This window comes from Phacochoerus africanus, chromosome 4 (assembly GCF_016906955.1).
Source record: "Phacochoerus africanus isolate WHEZ1 chromosome 4, ROS_Pafr_v1, whole genome shotgun sequence".
In the NCBI taxonomy this organism is placed as follows: domain Eukaryota; kingdom Metazoa; phylum Chordata; class Mammalia; order Artiodactyla; family Suidae; genus Phacochoerus; species Phacochoerus africanus.
The window spans coordinates 26,242,227-26,264,218 of record NC_062547.1 but is presented as its reverse complement, the minus strand read 5'-3'; the positions used below and the strand labels follow the sequence as shown (position 1 = coordinate 26,264,218).

General features: G+C 46.1%; 1 long non-coding RNA gene across 2 annotated transcripts; it reads right to left on the bottom strand.

The window, feature by feature from the left end:
- Positions 1 to 229: 229 nt before the first annotated feature.
- On the bottom strand, positions 230 to 21,338 carry LOC125125233 (uncharacterized). 2 transcript variants are annotated; one of them, XR_007134382.1, is made up of 2 exons: positions 20,832 to 21,338; positions 230 to 895 (listed from the first exon to the last, which is right to left on the bottom strand). It is a non-coding gene; the product is annotated as an uncharacterized LOC125125233 (long non-coding RNA). The 2 variants fall into 2 exon arrangements; XR_007134381.1 differs by having other exon boundaries at positions 230 to 870.
- Positions 21,339 to 21,992: the final 654 nt, after the last annotated feature.

Below are 21,992 nucleotides of genomic sequence, written 5' to 3'. Positions count from 1 at the left end.
CATGAATAACAGTGCCAGGGCTGAGACTCAATGCCAGCTATTCTGGCCGCACAGCCTTTGCTTTTAAGCACCACCCTGCTACCTCTCACGGCAGACATTGAAATTTGTGTCCCTGCTCTGAAGGGCGAGGGAGGAGGAGAGGGACCTGGCCCCAGGGCTGTCTAAAGCTGACACATTGAGAATACAAAGCCACAGAGCTGATTTCCTATACAAATAACAAGCAAGCAGGGAAGAGTAGCTTTTCTTTATTGCCCTGAACAAAGCTGACCCTGGGTCAGAGGAAATCAGGGTAGCGAAAGAAGCCGGTGAGCACCTGCCAGTGTCTCCAGAGCCAGCTGTGGTGGAGATTTCCCCATATCTCCTTTTCCTTCCTTCTTGGAACAGAGAGAATTAATTAATTCTATTAAGCCTCCATCCAACTCTCACTTGAAATATTAGCCCGTGAACCAGTGTCATCCATCTCAATTCTGACTGTGTCTCAGGGAGGGAGGGGGAGATGAAATATGATACCAGGCTGAGCAAGCATCTGGGCCTTCGTGAAGGTGTCCACGGTGGTTGCCCAGCCAGCCGGGGCCCCACGGGGCTGCAGAGTCCATGGGGAGATAAATGGAGCCTGTTGCACAGAGAGAGGTCCATTTAGTCAGTGAGCTGCCTCCTAGGCCTGGGAAGCAGCCCTCCTCGCGTGCTTCGAGACAGAGGCAGGAGAATATGGCTGGTTCGGGTGGGTGATGACTGTCCCAAGACCCACCTGGAGACGTGTCTTTCTCTGAAGGTGTTCACTGATCACTTCAGGGAGCCAGGTGCTGTGGATGCCAGGAGGCACAGGTTGATAGCATCGTTAGGGTGATCACAGGATTCCAGATCACGGTGCTGTGGAGAGACACACCATCTCATTCTAAGAGAAGTTGGAGAAAGACAAACACCATATGATATCACTTCTATGCAGAGTCTAAAACATGGCACAAATGAACCTGTCTACAAGACAGAGTTAGACTCACAAACATACAGAACAGACGTGTGGTTGCCAAGGTGGGGGTGGAGTGGGATGGACTGTAAGTTTGGGGTTGGTAGATATAAACTATTATATTTAGAATGCATAAGCAATGAGGTCCTACTGTACAGCACAGGCAACTATATCCAGTCTCTTGGGACAGAACATGATTGAAGATAGTATGTGAAAAAAAACATATATACATGTATGACTGGGTCGCTATGCTACACAGCAAAAATTGGCACAACACTGTAAATCAACTATAACTAAAAAAAAAAAAAAAAGGAGTTCTTGTTGTGGCTCAGCAGTAATGAAACTGACTAGTATCCTTGAGAAGTCGGGTTCGATCCCTGTCCTCGCTCAGTGGGTTAAAGGATTCAGCATTGTGGTGAGCTGTGGTAGAGGTCACAGATCTGGCTTGGATCTGGCATAGCTGTGGTGTGGGGTAGGCCAGCAGGTGCAGCTCCAATTCAACCCATAGCCCGGGAACTTCCACATGCCATTGGTGCAGCACTCAAATCAAGAAACAAACAAAGACTGCTCTGGATGTCCCGATTGTGAATCTGGCTGAGGGTCTGTGGGCAAGTTAACCTCTGAGCCGGTTTCTCCTTGTATGAAATGGGAATGGGAATGATTACAGTCCCTACTTCCTCCCGCTCAAGAATGTTGTGAGGATTATATCAGATAACTAGTGGCTGAAACTTGCTGAGAAGCCCCTCCCCACAGGGGAGGTGCTTGAGGTCAAGTACTTGGGCTCTGGGAGATGAACTTGGTTTTCCTGAGCTGAGATGTCAGGGCTCAAGAAGAAGAGAGCTAGTATTAAACAGCCCTGGAAAATTAAGGGAATTACAGAGGCTGAGGGTGGGGAAGAGAAAGAGGAGAGGTGAAGAGATGGTTGGAAGAGGAGAGAGATTTGGGGATGGTGGTGAGAGGAGGCAGCTGTCGGGAACTGTCTAAAGCTACTGCTAGGCGGTTACACCGTGATTCCAAGTCCACAGGCCCACCTCTGCTTACAGTCTTCAGGGGAAGAGCCATTGCTCGCAAAAGCCATGATGGAGACTGATCTTTTGGGTAGATGCGGCAGACTCGAGATGGGCTGGTGATGAGAGCTGAGACCCTCCAGGGAAGACTTACTCCAACGGGAGTTTGTGAATGCCCCATGCGGGTCCACAGGGAAGGCCCCATAGATGTGAGCACCTGATCTGATTGCCATCATCATTATTACGGGGCCAGGGTCCGTCTAGCGACACAATCTGGAAATACAAAGCTGAAAACCAGCAGAGCCGACTGGAGCAGGGACATGCCCTATGAGAGCAGAGGGGCGTTTTCTTACTACACCCCATGCCAGGGAAGGCTAGCATTCGGCAGAGCCACCCTCAGAGACTCCCAGGCCAGCCTTGGGCAGCCTCAGGACTGCACCAGGCCCAGCACAGTAAGACCAGCAGGATGCAGGTGGGACCCCTCCCAGATCCGTTGTCTGCAGAATGAGAAGAATGTTAATTAATCCTGTTATCTGAGCTGCATAGTTTCTGGTTTAATTCCTCTGATAAAACCACCCTGAATGGAGAGCTCTCAGCATACCACAGGAGGCCTTTTAATGGATTCCTGAGGTGCAGTGAGCCCTGGAGTGGGTGGGGGTGGGGTACCCTTTGCGGTGTAGGAACCTGGGGATCAGCAGTATTCTAACTGGAGATCCTTTACCATCTAGGCTTCTTGCCCCATTCAACATGGCTACATTTCAAGAAAGAATGGAAAAAGAGAAATTCATCAGGGAAAATAAACAAACAAAAAAACCTTAATCTGCTGACCTTAAGCATAAAACCAACAAAATGGGTTTATTCGGGAATGGCAATAATTGCATTTGGGGACAAGCATCCTCTAGCAAAAACTATAGGCATCAGGGAAAATAAACAAAAAACCTTAATCTGCTGACCTTAAACATAAAACAGCTGGTTATTTCTACCAACAAAATGGGTTTATTCGGGAATGGCAATAATTGCATTTGGGGACAAGCATCCTCTAAGCAAAAACTATAGGCAAGTCCTGAGAAACTAAAGGAGAGGACTCTTGTTTCATATGGGGGGAACTAATGGCAGAGAGAGAGAGGGGCTGTTATAAACAAAGAGTTGATTGGAGGAAACTGGGAGTGCAAAGTGTGGTGGCTTTTCATTGGCTGAGCTGTGACAGTCTCTCATTGGTTGGGCTGTTGCGAGGCAAGGAGAAAATCTTCCTCTTGCTGGAGTCCTCAGGTAGTAAACTTCCCCATTGGGGAGGCAAGGCAAGTCTTTTCCTGTTTGGGGTCTGCAAAGAGCATGAAGTGGTGGGGCACAAGAGCTCCCCTCTGGCCTCCTGACTCCATTTTGAATGAAGTTTCTTTTTTCCAGTTTCACAGTTCAAAATCTGTGAGTATATGTAAGAAATGCAAAATTCAGGATATGGAGCTAGCTAAATTTTTTTTGCATTAGATTTAATAATCACATAAGTGTTGTGTGCTTACATGTTCCAGGGCCTTTTTTTCTTTACCGGTGTTACGTGTGTGATTTAATCTAAAACACTTCAGCATAAATCCTGTGATATTTATGACTATTATTTGAGGTAACACCCTAGGGCAGCTACCATTCTCATCAGGCATCTACTCTCCAGGGGAGGTCAGCTAGAATTACGGCAGAAAAGTCTCACTCCAGAAAAGGCCATTTCTAAGTGCTTCAGCTATCTACCTCTGAGAAACACCAAATATTTTACCAATTAGTAAACTAAGTGTCAGAAATGGTTTTCATTGGTGAAATCAGTAGTATGTTGATAGATATAATGGATATTAGAAAGGGGTTCTCAGCTACTCTTGGTGAGTGGTATTCAAGATCTGTAGATTGGTTAAAAGGTTTTGTTATTGATACCCCCACCCTTGTGTGAAAAGTGTACAAGAATTCAACTCTTTACCCTTAAATGGTTCTCCACCTTTTGGAAACTTTCTTGGTTGCCTGAGGCTAACTATAAGGGTTTACAATCCTACCTCTGAAATATTGTTTCAACTGTCTTGGGGACCCTTTCTTCCACCCCACACCCCCTCCATATCTGTGGCATATTGAAGTTTCTAGGCCAGGGATTGAATCCAAGCTGCAGCTGGGACAATGCCCTGGATCCTTAACCTATGACGCCAGCCCAGGGATCAAACCTGCATCTCTGCAGTGACTTGAGCTGCTGCAGTCAGATCCTTAACTCACTGCATCACAGTGGCAACTCAGGGGACCCTTTCATGCAAGGTGGTAGTTGGTCTAGGCAGCTACAAAGACAGGAAGAAAGGACTTCGATTGAGTATGCAGCTCAGGTTATAGGAACTATATTATTCCTGCTCACCGATAAAAGTTTAGCAAATGTTGGTCGTGTAAGGAAGGGGAAAAATAACTTCTATCCTTTTATGTTCAGGATCTGGGAACTGAGAATTACATTGACAAAAAGATGAACAGGGGAAAAGGTTTCATTTCATACGCACATAGAAGGCCTCACAGAAAAGAGGTGAAAGCACCCCAAAGATGGGTAGGCCTGGGAGCTTATATACCATTTTAATAAAGAGTGGGATATTGTGGAGAAGTGGCAAGACAAAAGGAAAGGGATTCGGGGTTCTAGGGCTGGTCGGTTGTGGGAAAGTAAATATATGGGGGGAACTAATGGCAGATAAGGGTTGCTTAGTAAGGTTCATTATGCAGACTCAAGTCTCACAATAATTCTGTGATGTGGGCACTGTTATTACCTCCACCTACTGCTGAGGAAATAGGTCTGGAGAGATTGAGTCACTCCACCAAGGATACAGAGTCAGGATATAAATCTGGGTCACTTGATTCTAGAGCCCATGCCCTTTCCACCATCCAGAAATAAGTTTTACGATTTTTCTCCTGATTTTACAAATATCACATTCTCACAGGAAACCTGGAAAACATACCAAAGTATAAAATAGCCTAATTCCACTCCTCCGAGAAAACCAGATCAAGCTTTGATGTATTACTTCCAAATTTATGTTTATGCATATTTAGTTGAGACTGTATAGTGCTTATAGTTTTGTGTCTTGTTTTATGTAACATATAAATATTTCTTCATATCATTAAAAAATCTCGACTAACATCATTTTAAGGTGAACATGACATTCCGCCCTATGTCTGTCATATCACCTCTTGTTGGACATTTAACCTCCATCTATATTTTATTACCGTCAATGTCAAGACGGCCATCTCTGAAGGTAATCTCTTATTTGTATTTCTCCTTACTTCTTCAGGGCAGATTCCTGGAAAGGAAATTTCTAGATCAGAGGGCAAGAACATTTCATAGATATTATGAGGCGTTAAAATGGACCACAGTGTCCTCTGCCTTTATAAACAACAAAGACCGGCAGGACTTTCTAAGACTCTGATTAACATCAAGACAAATTAAACAGGGAAGATTTTGACTAAGAAAGGACTGACTAGCAGTCAGGGTTATTCAGTGCTTTTCTCACCAGGAGGGGGCAGCACAAACAAATGCCAACAGAGATCCTCCTTGGCCATTGAATTTGACATTTTTGTAGCTTTGCTTTCTTTTTTCTTTTTCTTCTTTTTTTTTTCTTTTTTTTTTTTGGCCAAACCTGCTTTGTAAAAAGTTAGCAACAACAAAGTCATCACATTTACAGGCAGGGGCCAGAAAGGAAAATCTAGTTTACTTGAAAGATTTACAGCTTTTAGGAATGTTCCGGAAGACTGATCCAGATGGCAAAAGGCTAGAGAGAAAAGAGTCTTTCTTTCCAGGGTGGGTTTACACCCGAGGCTAGCAAGCAGGTCAGGGTAATGGCAACAGCAGGAAGAATGGCCTTGGTTAGCAGGATTGATGACGGCCTTCTGTGCCTGGCAAGAGGGGTCTGAGAGCTGGTGAGGGGGTTTATCTTCCCAAACAGGATGGCGGGAGGAAGAAGGAGGCACATGACAGCCAGCCTGAGGAAGACCTTTGGAAGTGCAGGCACAAGGTCAGCGATGTGAGGAAGGGAGGCATTAATGAATCACAGAGAACTATGCTGTGTCAGACTGACGACTGGCTGGTAAGCCTCAGGAAGGAATGTGCTTGCAGTACCTGGAGCCCGGTGGGCTGACCTGTGCCGTGGATCGAACCTCCAGAGAGTCTGCATATACCCTGAATTTGTACAGAACTCCTATAGAAAAATAGACGTGTTTTATCCAGGGACGGGGTGGTATGTTGGAAGAGATCTATAGCTTTCAGGAGCCTATGACCCCAAAAAGATTAGAAGCAAGTAATCTGGGGAGTAACTGTTGTGGCTCAGTGGCTTAAGAACCTGACTAGTATCCATGAGGATGTGGGTTTGATCCCTGGCCTCGCTCAGTGGGTTAAGGATCCAGCGTTGCCACAGGCTGTGGTGTAGGTTGCAGATGTGGCTCAGATCCCGCGTTGCTGTGACTGTGGTGTAGGCCTGCAGCTGTAGCTCCAATTTGACCCCTTGCCTGAGGACTTCCATATGCCGTGAGTATGGCCCTAAAAAAACAAAACAAACAAACAAATAAGTAATCCGTGTACCTTCCCTCTACCTCCAGATGTGGCACTCTCTTCCCTGAACTGAACTCCTTCTGTCTTGTTTCAGGGGCACCTCTTGCCCTACAAGTGGCAGAAAACCCTGCCTAGATGGAGTGGTGGGGGCCCCAACCTAACTCCTGGGTGATGGTGGGCTTAGCAGGGGTCATGGGGGGCTCAGGTGGCTGAGACCAAATGCTCAGGGAAAAAGCTCTTTAGAACAGCAGAAAGCTGGGGGGCGTCCAGCTGAGTCTATCGGGACAAAACCTCCACTTGGAGACATACCTCTTTTCTAAAAGTTTCATTCCTCCCCCGGGAGCCTGGCAACGTCCAGAGCTGACTACAGCTGCTGCTTGAAGAGGCTTATTGGCACCGTGGGAGCTTCATGTTTGAGCTCTGTGGATCTCATCATTATATCCCATTTTTGCTGGAGGATTTTAAAAATAGACATTTATAGGAGTTCCCGTTGTGGCTCAGCAGGGTAAGAATTTGACTAGTATCCATGAGGATATGGGTTGGATCCCTGGCCTTGCTCAGTGGGTTAAGGATCCAGTGTTGCCACAAGCTGCTGTGTAGGTTGCAGAGGAGACTCTGATCTGGTATTGCTATGGCTGTGGTGTAGACTGACAGCTGTAGCTCCAATTCAACCCCCTAGCATGGGAACTTCCATATGCTGCAGATGTGGCCCAAACAAACAAACAAACAAAAAAACAATTATAAAATAGACATTTATTACAGCACTGACTATAGCGGCAGAAACCTGTGAATAGTCTGAGGGACCCTCAATAGTACAATCGCTATGATCAGTTTTTACTCAGCTTCCACTTTTGAGCCCCAGTTTTCCACACCAACCAATTCTAGGACCAATTCTCCTGTCCTCTGTAGACACCACCTGGGTGTCCTATAAGTTCAATTCTAACGCTAATGCCTTGAGTGAGGCCAACCCCACAGGTTAAGGGCTCAGTCCCACAAAATTGCCTGCCTTGCTTCAGATGCCCATTGAAAGTGGTGGGGCCCTGGAGTTCCCGTTGTGGCTCAGTAGTAACAAACCCGACTAGTATCCATGAGGACGTGGGTTTGATTCCTGACCTCACTCAGTGGGTAAGGATCCAGTTGCAGTGAGCTGTGGTGTAGTTTGCAGGTGCGGCTCGAATCGGGTGTTGCTGTGGCTGTAGCTGTGGCCAGCAGCTACAGATTTTGCCCCCTGGCCTGGGAACTTCCATATGCCGCAAGTGCAGCCCTAAAAAGGCAAAAAAAAAAAAAAAAAAAAGTAGTGGGGTCCTAGATTACCCATGTTTCTGTCTGACCTGTTTACAAATTGGGGGTTCCCATGACCCTCTCCTCAGGTTTGCTAACTTGCTATAAGGGGTCAGAGAACCTGGGGAATCTCTTTACCTACTATTACCAGTTTATTATAAGAAATATTATAAAGGATACAGATGAACAGACAGATAAAGAGGTATGCAGAGTGTGTGGTCGGGAAGGACCCCAAACACAGGAGGTTCTACCCGTGTGGAGTTTGGGCTGTGCCATCCTCCCAGCACGGGGAGGTACTCACCAGCCCAGTGCGCTCCAAACCCCTCCATTTAGTGTTTTACTGAGGTTCCACTACACAGGAATGATTAATTAAATCACTGGTCATTGGTGATTAACTCAACCCCCAGCCCCTCTCCCTTCCTGAAGGCAGGGGGCGTGGCAGAAGTTCCAACCTTCTAATCTTGTGGTTGGTTCCTCTGGCAACCAGCCCCCACCCTCAAAGGACCTTGGGTGACCCCACCAAGGGTCACTTTATTAGCATTAACTCGGGTTTGGTTGGAAGGGGCTTATTAGGAATAACAAAATACACTCCTCTCACCTCTATCATTTAGGAGATTACTAGGGTTTTAGGAGTTCTGTGCCAGGAACCAGGGCAAAAGACAAAATAAATACTCATTTCTCCCTTTCTTTCTCTCTGTCTCTCTTTCTTTCTTTGCTTTTCAGGACTGAACCCACAGCATATGGAAGTTCAGGCTAGGGGTTGAATCCGAGCCACAGCTGTGACCTATGCCACAGTGATGGCAATGCTGTTTCCTTTTTAAGGCACTGTGCCAGGCGAAGGAATGAACCCACATCTCTACAGCAACCTGAGCTGCTAAAGTCAGATTCTTAACCCTCTGTGCCTCATCAGGAACACCTACATTTCTTAGTATATCACCATATCACAAATAGTGAAATCATAGAACTATAATTCACTCATATTATGAAACATTAAATACCTTTAAAAGGAATGTTCGATCCATATGCAGTGACCTAAGAGGTGGCCATGATATTTTCTTCAGTGAAAAAATAAGGGGGAGTACAGTGCATAGGACAGAAAAGGGCAAATGTTTTCTGCAAGGGGCCAAATAAAAAATATTTTAGGCTCTGCCATTGTAGTGCAAACCCAATCATACACAATATGTAAATGAATAGGCTTGGCTGTGTTCTAATAAAAGTTTATTTAAAAAAAAAAGGCAGCGGGTCAGATTAGTCTTCAGGCCATAGTTTTCTGAAACTTGGCACACAGCAAGGTCTTTTGGAAAAGAATCTTTGAGCATCTTGTATATATTTTGCAAAGACAGGGTCCAAGCTGTTAATATGGGTTACCTAATATGGAGAGCAAAAGGGTGGAGTGGGGAGTGGGGAGATTATTCACTTGTCTTTCTTCATTTCTGTTTTGATTTGAGATGGGACACATGTGCTGCTTTTGTAGCTTCTTTTTTTTTTTTGAATTCCCCAAATGATGTAGTTAAGCATTGGGAACTCTCAGCTTTGCAGGAGTGCCTCTGCCCATAGAGTGGGAAAGTCCTGACTTGATTTAAGGAGGTTTTAGTTAGCCATAAACGCCAGAGACATCAGTAATTGCTTAAAAAAATGGAACAAAATAAAACAACCCTAACCCAACCCGGTTGGCGACAATGATAAAGAAAGCGTTCCCGAATCACGTCTTGCTGCTTGCCACTCAAAAATCAATGAGAGAGGGAGAGAGAGAAGGGGGACAGAGAGACACAAATGTTGGCAGAAAGGAAAGTTGCTTTTATTCAGAATGTTGACAGTCTGGGGCGATGGAGGACTCAGTGTTCCCCTAAAACCATCTCTGAAGATTTCACTCAGCCATGAAAGCTTTTAAAGGGAAAAGGGAAGTTATCTCAGCTAATCATTGAGATAAGGGGTCAGAGTCCTCCCCCCCTTCCCCCCCACTGTGTGCAGGCTAGTGTGAAGCCTTGTTGACGTGAAATTTTTCTTGCGATGCTATCTGGTGTTATCTGGTGCATAACAATAACCGAAGGGAAAGCAAGGGAAGAGATCTGGTCATCTCGTTACTTCTTATGTAATCACAAGATGTGAAAAAAGTGCTAGGACCGGAGGTGCGCAGAGCAGAGGGGTGCCTGGGTTAAGGTTGGTGACAAGACCAAAGGGTGCCTCCTGCAGAGAGCTCTTTCCTGCCAGAAGCTGCTTACAAAAGCACGGTTTTATAATACATAGAAGGTCTGTCTCACTGTTCTTTGTCCCAGTCGAGCCACATCCAGGGCTCTCTTTGGAGCTTGGGGTGCTGGGGTGTAAGGAAATCATGGGCAAACTAGGTGATCACTGAAGACAGGCTGGGGAGGTGAAGGGCATGGGAGTTCTGGGGAGCTTGGCAGAGCCTGCTGGGCCCGAAGCCGAGGGGGGTGGGGTGGGGGAGGGGACAGCTGCTCCAACACAGGGGGAAGGAGAAAGGACCGGCCCACCTGGGCTCCAGAGTCTGTGCCCACACAGCAGCCACCCAACATTCCTTGTCGGGCAGAGGACAGTCCTGCCACTGGGGCTATTAGATCAGTCTAGGTGAGCCCTATATGTCCCCTTTCTAAAACATCCCAGAGCAAGCTGGTCTTGGCAGGACATGGGAGGCAGTTTCTACGGGCCTGAGTTTAGGGCCTGAGCTTTGGGGTGGACACACCTGGGCTTGCAGCTGGGCCCTGTCTTAGTAAAAGTTTCTTTCTTTCTTTTTCTTTCTTTCTTTCTTTCCAGTATAGCTGATTTACAATTTTTGTTAATTTCTGCTGTACAGCAAAGTGATTCAGGTATACACACATATATATTTTTTTGCACATTCTTTTCCATTATGTTTTATCACAGGATATCGAATAGAGCTCCCTGTGCTCTACAGGAGGACCTTGTTGTCTGTCCATTCTATATATAATAGTTTGCATCTGCTAATCCCCAACTCCCAATCCATCCCTCCCTAACCCCTTGGGGAAAGTTTCTGAACCTCTCTAAGCCTTAGTTTTTCCTCTGTAAAAAGGAGAGAAAATAATATAATAATAAAAAGTAATATCACCACCTATTTCATAGACTTAGTATGAGAACCAAACGAGCCAATACCCACTGAGCACTTTCCATGATGCTTGGCACAATGAATAATTGCTCAGTAGATGTTAATAGCTTGCTGTCATATTTATCATTGCAGTTGTTCCACAACATCTGCCTGATGACTCTTGGTTTACGCCTGAAGTTGTATTAAATTTTTGTTACCCTTTTGCCTCCCCATCTGCTTTGACAAAATCAGGCTGCTGTTGGCTTAGAAGCATTTCTTTCTCTGGAGCTCAGTTTTTGCATCTATAAAACAGATTTCGTTGTTCCCACTGAGCGCGAGGGGGTCAGTGGCATCTCTGCAGTGCCCAGGATGCAGGTTTGGTCCCAGGCCCAGTACAGTGGGTTACAGGATCCAGCGTTGTCACAGTTGCAGTGTAGGTAGCAACTGGGACTCAGATCTGATCCTTGGCCAGGGAACTTCTAGACGCCAAAAAAGAAAAACAAAACAAAACAGCAACAACCCTCCCCGCCACCCCGCCCCCAGACCTTATGGTGCCTATTCTATCTAACCAGGCAGATGATGTATGGAAGACCCTGGGGATGAATGCTGGGAGAGCATGAGGCAGGGTACAAACAGAAGGCGACATGCTACCCAAACCTGGGAGCTCCCTGCCTCACCTTTCCTGGTACCCAAATCTTGCTCCTCCTCCAACCAACTCACGACCTGCTTCTTCTGATCACATGAATTATCGCCCTTCTCAGAACGCTTGGGCACTCGGTCCACCTTGCCCGTGTAGGGGCTGGTCGTGCTATGCCCTATATCATGAATGAATCATTTCACATGGATATGTCATGGCCACAACTGAAAGGGAGATCTCAGAAAGCTGGGACTTGGTCGTGTGTGTTTTCACGTAAATAACTCTTAATAAGAGGTTAACAGAAAACTAATCATAGATGCTAAATTCAAGGAGGTTGCTGTATGTCAGATATGGCGCTAGAAGCCTTTACACAGAATTGAAATGTAACATCCCAGCACCTCTGTAAGGTAGCTATCAATGTTCTCACCCTACTGATGAAAAATGGGGTTCAGGAAGATAATTCAGCAGCTCTAGTACTTAAGTACCACCCAAGGATACTGAGGCTGACTCTCTCCTATTTTCTCCGTGTCAAGCAGAATGTCAGCACACAGTAGGTTCAGGGTAAAAATATTTAGTACCCCTCTCTGACGAATTTGAGATTTAAAACATTGTTATTTCTAAAAGCAACGACGTTAAGATGAAAAACAACCAACTGTATGAATTGCCCTTGGTCCTTTGTGTTTACCAAACAGGCAGAGCGCTCACCTGGAGCTGAACCAGGGCAGTGTGGGAGGGGAAGCAGGAGGGCCCAGGTTTCCTGCAGGGAAATCCAGGGGCTGCGTGGCCGATTGTTCAGGGGAAGGAAGGCAAAGGGCCTTATGTTCTTTCTCCGGAATCCCGTGATGCCCACACTTTACAGCGGGCAGGAATAACAAGCACCTCCCGGTCCCGCCCCCAAGCCAGCGCCCCCGCCCCCGCCCCGCTGCCGCCAGGGAGCTCTCCTCCCCTTCCTCCTGGAGCTGGAGGAGTGAGGAGGGAACGCGGGACGTGGGGGGGTGGGCAGCTTCCTTTATTTTCTGCTGGATGTCAAGGACAGACAAGTTCAGGTGATGCCTTTTTAAGAACTCACCATTTTTTGAACCCTGCTCTAAGTCTTCTTGGGGTGGTCCAGGTGGAACTGGGCTCTTTCCTTTAATAACCGGGAAAATACTATGAGACCCACCCATCCCGACAGGATTCAGCAAAGGAGAGCGCCCAGTGCCATCTCTGGCTCTGACCTCTGGCCATCTCCTTTTCTTCCATCACTTCTAGCCCCATCCTCATTGGTGTGTGTGTGTGTTTGTGTGTGTGTGTGTGTGTGTTGGGGTGGGGGCTACTTTCAGCTTTGAGCACCACTTTGCGCCCAGGGTAAAAAGAATCTATCTGTGTTGTTCTTTCTCAATTTACTTCCCATATTTTTCTGGGCTATCAAAATTACATCACAGAGCAAGCACACTCATCTGCAATATGGTAATAAGGTCATTAAATGCACAGATCCTCAAGTCCGATTGCCCAGGTTCAAATCCCAGCTGTGCGTCCTGCCAGCTGTGTGATGTTAAGAAAGTCACTTAACTTCTCTGTGCCTCAGTAGCCTCATCTATAAAATAGGGAGAGTAAGTAATACCAATGGGATTGTTGTGAGGACTAGAGGACTTAATACTTGTAAGGTGCTTAGAACCATGACCATCACATGGTAACCCTTAGATTATTAAATAACTAGGTTATTAATAATCACTAGTCATTAGCAAAGTACCATAGCATCTAGGTCATCTCTGTCTTTGACCTTGTCAGCTTCTCTGTTGCTGGGGCCTAAGCCTGCCCTCACCCTGAAGAACAAATGCTTTAATTTTCTTCTGTATATGATTCCTGGGCCTCTCCAGTGTCCCTATGGCTCGGGCTGCAAGGGAAAAACAGAATTCTTGTTACTTTATTCTGGAGAAGACTTCTAGCTTCCTTTATTTCTGCTTCCTCATTTCAGTCTGAGCCAGAGAACTTCTTATACCTAAAGGCTCAGCACACCTTGTTTTTCTGAGCAAAAGATCCATCCACTTCTCCCCACCACTGGAACAATGGACAGGGCCCTCTAAATGTGCTCATTGTGTAGAAATAGCTGTGGTTGGTCGTTTCCTAATAATTTTGCCTTTTATTAGAGGAGAAAATTTTCTTCTACCCTCTTAGGTGCAGTGACTCAGGATTGTGAATTAAGCTGACAAATGACAGCGTAACAGGAGAAAAGCATACACATTTGATTTGATATTTATGTTTTTAAGTGGCATGAGGGGGCGGCTTCATAGGAAAGAAGTGGAAATCTCAAAGAAGCAGTTAGACTTGGCGGCTTAGATACCATTCTAACAAAAGGTGACAAATTGTGGAGAAGTGACTAGACCAAAGAAAGGAATTTGGGCTTCTAGGGATGATAAATTGTAGGAAAGTGACTAGGAAATATATGGGGGAAACTAGTGGAAGATAAGTGTTATTTTAATAATGTTAATTTGTGCAGACTCATCTTGACTTTTTTTTTTTTTTTTTGGTCATTTTGTCTCTTTTTAGGGCTGCTCTGAGGCATATGGAGGTTCCCAGGCTAGGGGTCGAATCAGAGCTGTAGCTGCCAGGTTACAGCACAGCCAGAGCAACGTGGGATCCGAGCTGCATCTGTGACCTATACCACAGCTCATGGCAACACCGGATCCTTAACCCACTGAGCAAGGCCAGGGATCGAGCCTGCAACCTCATGGTTCCTAATCGGGTTCTCATCTTGGCATCTAGTCCCTGTCTCGGTTAATAAGAGGGTTCTTTCTGGTACCAGGAGGGCACCTTTCTCAGGGGAAACGTATACCCTGTTTTTAGGCAGAAAGGGTTTCTGGAGTGTGAGCAAAGAAGAGGCAACTCTGCTGCCCTGGAGGACTTTCCATGAAGAAGGATTCTGAAAGTGGAGAAGAGGGAAGGTGGAGAGAGGATGAAGAGGGAGCAAATGTGCCTCATGTCACATGTTAGGGGAAACGGGGCATCCAGGTCAAGCTCCTGAATCTCTCAAGGACTTAGCCTGGAGAGAAGGAGAGCAGATCCACCAGGCATTTCATCCCGGTGGAGACAGTGAGGAGCTGGGTGGAGGAAGGGTGTGTGCGTGGTGGGGAAGAGGAGGTGCAGACGAGGGAAGTTATGTCTCTGGATCCTCAAGTGGGATCCCCCAATTTTTCCTTTTCCTTCCATTCAAATAAGAGGGCAGTTGGACCCTGGGTTATGGTACTTGGCACTTAGATGAGTAGAGGGCTTATACATCCCTGCCCCACCTCAGCTACCAGGACACCAGCTTGAGGAAGAGCAAACCCGTATATCAGGTTTCTCAGCTTCAGCACTCCTGACGTTTGGGACCAGGTAGTTCTTTCTTATAGGTGACTGTCCTGTGTATTGTAGGATGTTTAATGACATCCTTGCCACGAGATGCCATTGGCATCTTCATTCCTGCCGCTACCACTAGTGGTGAGGATTTAAAGTCTTTCTGACACTGCTGAATGCCCTCAGGGTGGTGGAGGTGGGGGTACAAAAATCACTCAGGGTTGAGAACCAATGCCTTGTATCAATGTGCTTACAATAGGCACATCCACCATCGCATAAGCCAAACCCATAAAATCTTTTTTTTTTTTTTGGTCTTTTTAGGGGTTCCCAGGCTAGGGGTCAAATCAGAGCTACAGCTGCCAGCCTACACCACAACCACAGCAACATGGGGTCTGAGCCGCATCTGCGACCTACACCACAGCTCACGGCAACGCCGGATCCTTAACCCACTGAGCGAGCCAGGGATCGAACCTGTGTCCTCATGGATACTAGTCAGATTCATTTCCTCTGAGCCACGATGGGAACTCCAAACCCAGAAAATCTCAAAATTTGGAGCTCTTAGATCATTCCTCGAGAATGAAATGATTACTCTTTTCCAAATAATCTTTAGAAAAGTGATTTGTTCCTTCATTCAACAAATATGTGTTGTTTACGTACTATGTGCCAGAATGGAGGTCTTTAGAAAGATCAGAGTGAATGGGATGAGTTTAAAATGTTTATAGGCAAGATCAGGGATGACATGAAAATGAATGACCGCCTCCAGGACTTAAAAGCCCCATGGGGGATGGGAGAAGGGAGAGAAGGCAGAGAAGAGACTGTCAGATGCGGATGGACAACCCGGAGAACATCCCGCTGCAGGAATTAGCCTAGGAATTGAGCTGCTGAGAGCATGGGCTTTGAAGTCAGGTGTGCCTGGGTCTGAATCTTGGCTTCCGCTGAGTAGGGCAAATTATTTTCTTAACTTCGGTTCCCTCATCTACAGAATGGGGATGCTAATACTACTCTGCTCGTGATTGTTAAGAAGATTCAAGAAGATAATGCATGTAAAGCTTCTTAGCACAGAGCCTGGGACCTGGTAAACACTCAACCATCCCACAGAAGCTTCTCTAATCATCTTTCATCTTATTTTAAACTTAGGAACAAAAGTCGTGTTCTGGGTAAAACACACCCACTGCCACCAAAAAGAGAAAGAAGTCATTGGGACAGTTATTTTTAGCTTCAGCCTTTTTTTTTTGGCCTTTTTTGTCTTTTTAGGGTCAAATCCACGGCATATGGAAGTTCCCAGGCTAGAGGTCTAATCAGAGTTGTAGCCGCTGGCCTACACCAGAGCCACAGCAATGCCAGATCCGAGCTGTGTCTGCAACCTACACTACAGCTCATGGCAAAGCTGGATCCTTAACCTACTGAGCAAGGCGAGGGATTGAACCCGCAACCTCATGGTTCCTAGTCGGATTCACTTCTGCTACACCACAATGGGAACTCCAACTTCAGCCTTTTGATTGTTCCTTATTTATGGCTTATTGGGGGTGTGTTGTGCCTGGTTTGAAGGTGTGTTATGAATATTACTAAATCCTTTATTTCTCATGTGCACAAGAGCAGAGAGAGTGTGGAACATGTTACTCAGAGACTCGCTCATAATGGAAATGAAAGTAGAAGTCATTGTTTAAAATTGAAAGCGAGAGGAAGAATTCTGCATGTGCCTTTGAGGCAAAGTGGGGGCAGTGGAGACCATCATGCCTTTAAAGGGCGGAGAACTGAGCTTAACACATAGTAAGGACTCAAGAAATATCTTCCGTTGTCATCATCATCAAACTCACCATCATGTAGAACAAAGAGGGGATGATACAGTATGTGGAAAATGTTGAGCTTGCACACTCTACAGTTATTAGCAAGAAAAAACGAAGAGCAAAATGGAAAAAAAAATCTCAGGCGTTTCCATTGCAACTCAGCGGGTTAAGGACCCAACGTTGTCTCTGTGAAGATGTGGGTTCGATCCCTGGCCTGGCTCAGAGGGTTAAGGATCTGACATTGCCTCAAGCTGCAGCATAGGTCGCAGATGTGGCTCAGATCTCGTGTTGCCATAGTAGTGGTGTAGGCCTGCAGCTGTGGCTCCTATTTGACCCCTAGCCCAGGAAGTGGCCACAAGTGCGGCTGTAAAAAGAAAAAAAAAATCTCGAATAGAAGACTGGAACAGAGCATCAACCCCAGAAACCTCATGCAGATTTAGGAGCCAGCTAGGGATTGGAAAACGCAAGGGCTTAGCTTGCAGAAAGTGGAAAGTGCCGCTTGGAGATTTTTGTTGCAAGCCACGGGTGTTGCATAATCTAAGTTCGTATGAATCCATTCCGCATTAAAACGAACCTTGGCTAGAGTTCCCTGGTGGCTCAGCAGGTTAAGGATCTGGTGTTGTTACTGCAGTGGCTTAGGTCACTGCTGAGGCAAGGGTTTGATCCCTGACCTGGGAGCTTCCACATGCCTTGAGCATGGCCAAAAAATAAAGATTTAAAAAATAAAAAATAAAATGAACCTTGGGTGATTGGGGTATGGATACCATAGATCTCTGAGATACTTATGGAGACCACCTGGGGAGGGAGTGCCAATTGCCTCTATAGATTTCCAGACTGATCTATTTTAAGGAACTATACCTGAGAGAGATGTATGACAGTAGCAAGGAGAACTAGAAACCTTAGAAAATCAACTAGTGCTTCTGCTTAGTGGGCATGAGAATGAATGTTGCAAACAAACCCTTCTTGGTCCCCTTAGATTCGCAAATCTTATACCAGCAATAGCAGCTCACATTTATTGAGGGTATAATATGTACCTGTCAGTGTTCTAAGCATATTTCATAGACTTTCACTGAAACTCTGCAAGCTGGGTATTGTCACGTTCCCAGGTTAGTGATCTGGAAGCTTTGGCACAAGGGATCCAGCTAGTCAGTTGTGCAAGATGTGAACCAGGCAGTCTGGCTCCAAAGCCCTTTTAACTACTAAACTTACAAATGGCTTTTTAAGACCTGACCTATTTTTAAGTATAAAAGCTTCTGTATTGTCACGATGACTATCACTATGAGAGAAGCCCCGTCATTGACGTCAAAGAGAGTTACGACCAAGTCAAAGCCATTTGATTTAGAACAAGCACATCATTGACCCTTGAGTGGGTGGTTTCTGTAAAGCACTGGGATGGCAGCCAGACTGCAAGGGCTTCCAGGAGTCAAGGGAGGTGAGAAAAGGGAGGCCTTGATGTATAGATCACTTCCAGGAGTTTGCCAGTAATAGTGGAGAGAGACATAGAATTTTCACTACAAGGAGCAGCTGGCCACATGGAGCCTGTTTTTTTCTTCTCCCCATGGTGATGAATACACACTGGAGGGAAAGAAAAGGGGCTGGTGGAAGAGATGAGGATAAAGATGCAGAAATGGGGGAAAAGATGTCTCAAGCAGATATTGGGGAAGGGATAGTGCTTAGGGCACTAGCGGAGGGTTTGGCATCCAGCTGCATTTGGAAGAGATGTTTGGGAATTGACTTGATGATCCCCTGAGGAACTGGTGGTTAAATTTTTAGTAAGCTGGATCCACACTGTCCTGAAAGCCCACATTCTCCTGGTCTGGATGGTCCGTTATCTAACTGTTTGGATAACTGGGTGTGTGTCCCAGAGCTGCTGTTAGATAGCTCTTTGATCTTGGGGGAAAAAAAAAAAGTCCCTTCTGGTCTCTGAGCCTCCATGCCCCTATCTTGTGAAGTGGTGGATTTGAACTCAAGAACCAGGGTCCTTTGCTCTTGCAGCAGTACTAACTTCTCATGGGAATAGAAGAAGTTCCTGCCATTTTAGGTGAAGGTTTAATGCCACTGTTGTGCAGTTTTTGTCTTAGGGTGGGAGCGAGGCCAGCCTTCCTCCCCTCTGTGCTGTAGAGAAAGGTGATTTGACCAGAAGAGTTAATTAACGCCTCTGTATTATATTTGCAAATGTGTGTAATGAAACGGACTACTTCATTACCAGGATTCTAAGGGCCTCCTTCCAAATACTATGAAAAACATCTGTCTTTATTAGCTGTATATATAGCTGAACCTCAGCAACATCAGGCAATACTGCCCGTTTGTTGCTGGAAACTGATGTGTCGTCATTTGAATGTGCAAGTCCACCCCCTGGGCATGGGCTGTGGATCTGCCTAAGAGCCTAGTTCTCAGGAAAGAGGACCAAACAGTGTATTTGTGTTAATAACCATCGGTTGTTAACAGCCTCTATCTGTAGAAGAAGAATTTGCCTTCACCCCCGGAACTATAAAATTCAGCTCAGCAAAATCGTAGAGTGCCTACTATGTGTCAGACACCAAACAGGAAAATGGTGACTATGGATATCAGTTTGACTGATCAAAGCCCATAACCACAATAAAAACACAAAACAGGAAACCATGATGAATATCTGGTGTGCAGCTATTTGCAACACAAGAGGTGCAACACACCCCTAGATGTGTGTGTGTGTGTGTGTGTAATGACAGGCTGAACAGGGCAGGTTTTATGGTGGGCACCCAGGGAGAAAAGCTGCACAAGTGATGCTTTTATCTTGCTATGGCTATTCTATTGATCAAGAACATTTATGATGGATGATCAAGCAACAACAGCAACAACCACACACACACACACACACACACACAAGAAGACTGCTACCTCTGTAGCATTTTGGTGTATACGTGTGGTCTTAAATTAGGTGTTTGATGCAAGCTGCAGGTAGTTTTCTGAAGTAGTGGGTCTCAGAGTGGGGTCCAGGGACCTTTGAAGTTGCCCTCAGGACCTCTGCAGTCATACAGGGCCTCCAGCTAGAAAGGCTGGCACTTGGCTTAGTGCTCTGCTGGTCCTGTCTTGAAATTGGAAGCAACTTTTGAACAAGGGGACCCCATTTTCAGTTTGTGCTGCAAATTATTTAGCTGGTCTTAGCTGCTTAAGATCCTTTCATGGGATCCATGAGCTCAAAGCTGTTTTAATAATGATGATGATGATCTTACGACTTTATTTGCCTTTCGCACTCTTTCTCACGCTAGTACATACACAGTGGAATTTTCCAGAGGCTACATGACATTGCATCTGTATTGCAGCAGATCGACTGCAGAAGCAGATACCTGAGCATCCAGTGATTTACTTGGCAGCCAGACATTAAAGAGATCTGCAGACTTGAAAAATAATGCTGCTCAGCTCACTGCATATATTTGGCTTTTGGGAAATTTAGCCAATTTTCACAAAAATATGTTATTGATGTTAACATGGTTTTTAAGCCAATTAATCATTATTTTAATTTTTTCTCAGTTTTGTTTTTAATATAACATATCAACAGACACAACGCATGAAAACCAAAAGTTCTGACGATCATCCGTAAGTTTTAAGAGTATAAAGGGATAGTGAAATTTCTGAAATTTCTGAAAGCCATGCACGGCTCTATAGGTACTTACTTCTTCCATCAGAGGAAAGAAACCATTGAAGAAATGTGACCAAAATACAATGTGTTTGTTTATACTTGGACTAGACAAGGGTTTTCCAGAGAAATAGAACACACACCCACACAGAAATTTATCATAGAAACTGGCCCTCGCAATTATGGAAGCCAAGTCGTCTTGCTGAAAGTAGTCATGCAAGCTGAAGACCCGTGAAAGCCAGTGGTGTGATTCGGTCTTGAATCTGAAAGTCCAAGACCAGGAGCAGCAAGGTCCAGAGGCGAGGAGAAGATGGATGTCCCAGCTCAAGCCCAGAGCAAATTCTCCCTTCCTCTGCTTTTTTGGTCTGTCCACACCCTCACTGGAGCAGACGAGGCTCCACCCGTGTTGGGGAGGGTCATCCCTGTCCCTCAAGTTTACCCGTGCAAATGTGAACCCCTCCCAGAACACCCTCAAAGACACACTCAGAAATAATATTTTACCAGTTAGCTGGGCATCTCTGAGCCCAGTCCCAGTGATAGCTAAAATTAACCATCACACGGGTCCATTTATGTGGGTAGATCTATGTCTATCAAAAGATGAAGCAAAGACACGGTCTTTTCCTTACCCTCGAACTTCTGCAGAATTTCCCAACACGTCCTCTCACACAAATCTCTTGTTGCTCCTTGTTTTTTCTTCTCTGGAGACGTTTCAGTGTGGCAGATGCTGGCTTACGTCTAGCCATTGGAACTTTCCAGAACAGAACGGCCACCCAGAGAGGCAGGGGACACCTCTTACCTGAGAAGTTTCAGGCAGGAGCCGCTTCTGGTGGAGGTGCTCGAGAGGATTGCAGCATGAGGCAGGGAGTTGGAGAAAGTGACTCTGAGGTCACTTAGAGTCAGGAATGGTAGGAGACAGGGGAGTCTCTCCCTGCCCTAGTTCAGGCTCACAGGGCTGAGGTAATAGTGATGGGGGGCATATCTTAAGAGGAAAAAAGAAAGGGGTGTGGGGGGGAGAGCGTGCGTGATGATACTCCGTCAGTGCCCAGGCAGTGGAGCAGGGACTGGAGATTCTGGCCTTGCACACAGGAACCGGAACTGGAACCGGGCACTGGCTCCAGCCTGAGAGCGAGACTTCCCCCAGTGACAGACGCAAGGGAGAGCCAGGCGGGCAGGGCAGGGTGGGAATGGCAATTGCACTCATTCTTATGACTCTGACTCACTGAGACTGACATTTTTTTAGGTCACTGATCCTTCCCTTCCCCTTTTAAGGCCTCTTTCCTCCACTTTTAGCACCAAAGTGCTGACATGCTCCCCCCCCCAACAACTTGTCTTTTGGAACTCCATCTTGGAATGGAGTGCTAAGGTGCGTGGCTGGTCAGAGTTGAACCCGCCACCCTTGGAAAAGAAACACAAGGATCCTGGAGGCAATATCTTCACCCCCCTGGGAACAGATCTCCCCAGCAGGAAATTTTACACACTGGGTAAGCAGAGTAGACATTTTCGGGGTAAGAACATTTTTTTCTAGAACTTCTCAAACCATGTCTGCTGTTTTTATGGGACCATCAGTGATGCATCCCTTCCTCTCTCCACTTGTCTTCCCTTCTTCTTTTTTTTTTTTTTTTTGTCTTTTTGCCTTTCCTGGGGCCCCTCCCGCTGCATGTGGAGGTTCCCAGGCTAGGGGTCTCATCAGAGCTGTAGCTGCTGGGCCCAGCCACAGTCACAGCAACGCAGGATCCGAGCCACGCCTGCAACCTACACCACAGCTCACGGTAATGCCGGATCCTTAA